Source organism: Triticum dicoccoides, chromosome 1B (assembly GCF_002162155.2).
Source record: "Triticum dicoccoides isolate Atlit2015 ecotype Zavitan chromosome 1B, WEW_v2.0, whole genome shotgun sequence".
Lineage (NCBI taxonomy): Eukaryota > Viridiplantae > Streptophyta > Magnoliopsida > Poales > Poaceae > Triticum > Triticum dicoccoides.
The window spans coordinates 595,789,359-595,793,705 of record NC_041381.1 but is presented as its reverse complement, the minus strand read 5'-3'; the positions used below and the strand labels follow the sequence as shown (position 1 = coordinate 595,793,705).

General features: G+C 51.8%; 1 pseudogene; it reads right to left on the bottom strand.

Annotated features, from left to right (window-relative positions):
• Positions 1–564: 564 nt before the first annotated feature.
• On the bottom strand, positions 565–3,104 carry LOC119348975 (annotated as a pseudogene).
• Positions 3,105–4,347: the final 1,243 nt, after the last annotated feature.

The window sequence follows — 4,347 nt, the reverse complement described above, 5'->3', positions numbered from 1 at the left end:
AATATACCGTCCATTTTGGTCGTAGTATTAACATGGTCGCTCTTACCTCCTGTTTTCACATGAGAGTAGATCTGAACCATTGATTTCATTAAGTAATGGGTCTGAGTAACTCTTCCATTCTTATCTCTAATGTGAAAAGAGAAGGTAAGAGGGACCATCTTAAAGTTATCCTTGGACAAATGAGCACTGAGTACGTAAAATATGGGGCACCAATTAAAAACGAAATATTACACTTTTTTTCCTTCTCAACAAATTGTTAAAGCATCGATTAAAGTCAAGCCATTTTCTTTCAACAAAGCTTCAAAATAAATGATGTTTTCCCTTGGACAAATGAGCACTGAGTAAGTCAAAGATATAAAGTTCAAATTCCAAATGGTGAAATGGAAACTCGGATATGACCATTCTGATTCTTAAAGAATGAGAGGATGGTTTCCGGAAAGAGTAGGCGCAAAGTAAGTATACTTTTTATGTTACTTTTTTGAAATTGTTTTGTCCTTGTGAAAGAGTCATACAAATTGAAACTCCCCAGTTAATCATGTATGACCCCAACAACAAAAGGGAGGATTGCAAGAACATGAAAGAGTTGCAAACAACAGCGCACCAATCATATTACAAAGATAGATTTAATGGACATACAAAACTCACAAGAGAAAACCGAACTTATTAAGCAGAGACTCCCAAGCAAAATCCCAGATCGTTATTACACAAAGCCAGTCAATACATGAACTATTACTTCTTGTAGTAAAAAAAAAGCAACGAATTGCATTGAACAGTGGCTGCAAAACCTTAACTTGATCATCACACCCAATACTCCCAAATAATCCCCACTCAAGTATTCTTAAATCACAGCATAACTTACCTATAAAGACAGTAAAATACTGCTCCTCAGAGCATTATGGATTATTAATTTATACGCACCTGCTTGGAGCAGCTCGAGACCATGCATATGCCCACGACGTAGGTGATTCATCGATCAACCCGGGCTTCCTGAGTGAAGAAAGCTTCTCCCCGCGAGCTCAGCGAGAGCTGGCCTTGCGAATCGTCAAGGTTGTCTACGGGGAACTGACCATCGGAAGCGACGTCCTTCATGGCGAAGCCGCCCTCCGGCGTGTAGAAGACGAACTGAGACACCGGGGCCAAGGACAGCAGCGACGGGAACGGCAAGCCGTGGTGAGGCACCACATGAGGCGAAGAGCGATGGCCGCCCAGCTGCTCGTGGACATTGTTGCCGCCATTGCTCCAAGCCTCATGAGCGGCGTAATGGTGGTGGTACGACCCGGCTTGGGCCGCAGCCAGCGTCGGCATGGCGGCTCCGGCACCGTTGACCAGGCCGAGCGAGTTGCTCAGGCTCGTGAACCCCTTAAGATCGCCGCCTCCGTCGTGGGCCTGCGCTGCCTTGTCGCTGTCGACGACCATCATGGACGCCGCGACTGCGGTGGCGGTGGCGTGCGAGAACGGCGGCGCCATGGCCATGGACGTCATGGAGGAGGTCGGCTGCAGGTGATGGTGGTGGTGGTGGGCAGAGAGCAGGAGGTCGTCGTCGTGCGGCGGGAATTGGAGCGGCGGCAGCTTGTCGATCTCGTGCTGGGCGGCGTTGAGGAGCCAGTCGACGACCTTGCTGGGCTGGCTGAGGCCGAGGCGGTCCTGGAGGTCGTAGAGCTGGATGGCCGTTGGCACGGAGAGGCGCACCCGGCGGTCGCGCAGCCCCTTGACGGTCCTCACCTTGCTGTGGCGGTCCTTGCCGCCGAACACGCGCGACACGCGCACGATCCGCGACTCTGTGGACGCCGACCAGTGCCGCGAGGCCGCCGCCGCCGCCTGCAGGGCCTTGTTGCCGGCCGCCGCCGGCTCGAACTTCCGGCGGTCGTTCCCATGGTCGCCGGCGCTTATCATCTCAAGGCGCTCATCGTCGCAGGCACCTGCAATCGATTGATCAAGCATGAGGTGATGATGATAATGGGCTGCTTCATACGCATCGATCACAGTGCGTGTGTGCTCGCCCTGTGGCAGTAGATCATATCGATCGATTCTTGATTTCAGCATCACTGACTCAGTGAGCCACTGAGGAACACTTGCAGCTTTATTCGCCACACATAGTGACAGACAAAGCGCCGCATCGAAACAAGAACGCTGTGGCAAGGATACTGTAGCCGTCCGTACGTGTAGCGGCATGTATGCATCGTGCTACAGTTTACAACTACTGTCCACTGTACACGGATTTATGGATGAAAGAACCTACATACGCTGCTATCACAGGCTCACACCTGCACTAACTGACTGAGTTAGTGAGCTTGCTAGTAGCAATTAAGGAAATATATGTACTCTGAAAACCTGCTGAAAGGATTTAGTTGAATTACATCCTCGCTCCTCGCCTACACTCATTTAGTAACCATCAAATCCGCGTAGAAAATTAGCAACCTATGCCGGAAATAGCAAGTCAAGAGTGACAGGAAGCGAGACCGCGAGAGGGAAAATAAATAAAAAGAGTTGAAAACCACGGGAGCTTCAAAATCAGATCGAGACCATCTGAGATTTCCATGTGGATCCAGGATTCCATGTGCAAGTGCAACCCTAGCTAATTAATCTGAGGATCTACGATTCAAGAAGGAGCTCGAAATACTCGAGGAAATCACAGAATCTGGGCAGATCCACCAAGAAAGCAATTATAAACGCAACTTACAAGCATGAGAAATCGTCGGCCAGCCGGGAAGCCAGCTTCTCCCCGCAAATCGCCTCGGATTAGTAGGGCGAGGCGGCGAGCTGAGCTGAAGTGACCCTGGCTGGCTGAGCTTTTGAGGAAGAACGCGACCGAGCCCCGGCCGGCCGATTGCCTCCGTGCGCGCCGGAGTTCCGCCGCGGGAGAGGGAGCTGGCGGCCGGCGACTGATAATCTGCGTGTAAACCCTAGATGGATGGGAAGAGCTGCTCCTGTTGATGATAGCTGACTAGCACTACACTGGGAGGTCGCTCGCTCCTCGCAGTGGTGAGAAGAACTTGTGGTGCTTGTTGGCAGCAACTAAATGATGAGCAGCTTTCGCGCTGGCCCGTCCTTTTTACCATGGATCGTACGATACCTACGTGCTACTCCGTTCGTCAAGTATACTCCAGCCGGCCGGACAGAGATATTCACTGTGAGTGGCCTCAGCACGAGACGACGCATGGTAAGCTCGGTGCTCGCCACAGCCGGTAGCTATAGTACAATAGTCAATGCTAGACCGGAGTATAGATAGAGGTAGGGTTACTCCTATAGATACGTATGAGAAGTCGCGTCACATCAAATTAATTAGTAAGGAACAGACAGAGACTGAGAGGGGTTAATACTTTGCAAAACATAAAGCGCCACCAGCTTACTTAGTTGACAACTACTCCGTACTGGCTAGCAGTGCTAAATATTAATTGCCGTACATGTACTCTAAAGCTAGGGTTAACACAACAGTGAATTAGCTCAATAAGAGCATCTTCAATAGAAAATGCAAATTTAAAGATGTAAAATAGAAGATGTAAAAATTTACATCTTTAAAAACTGCATTTTACATCTCCAAAAAAGAGGCAACTCCAACAGAGATGATGTATATTGGAGATGTAAAAGAGCAATCCAACAAATGATGTATTTCAAGATGTAAAACTACTACTCCAAGGGATCAAGCGGCAGCGGCCGAGCTTCGAGAGGAGTGCCGACGGCCGAGCGACGAGGATCTGCGCAGCGCCCGAGCGTCTTGCCGGCGGCGGGAGCTCGAATGGCCGACGGCGGTAACTCAAATCGGGCGATGGCGCCGCGGAGGGGAATCGAATCAGGTGACGACGTTAACTCGAATGGCCGCCGGTGGTACCTCAAATTAGGCGGCGGTAGAACGGCGCGAGAAGCTCAAATCAGACGTCGTCGGAGCTCGAATGGTCGGCTGCGGTAACTCGAATCAGGCGGCGGCGGAAGCGGCGATGGAGCGGCGCCAGAAGCTCGAATCGGGGGGCGGAAGCAGTGGCCGCGCGGCGACGGGTGTGCGGGGGATTCTGGCAGCGGCAGGGCGGTGGGGGGGAAGTCGAATCGGGTGGCGGCGTCGCCGCGAAAGGTCGATGCAGGCATTTTTCAGGCAGAGGGCGACGAGGGGCGCTGGAACCAGCGGCGGCGAGGTGGGTCAGGCTGGCGGCAGGGTTGCCGGAGTCGGCCCTGGCCCGGGCGGTGGGCAGTGGGCGGATGGGCGGAAACGAAAAGAAGGCGGTTGGCGGGTGGCGCGCGGCTGGCATTTTTACATCTCCTGTAGGTGGAGATGTATATTTGTATCGCGAGGTGTTGTATTTTACATCTCCAAGAGGCGGAGATGTGATTTTTTTTAATCTACGTCATCTGTGG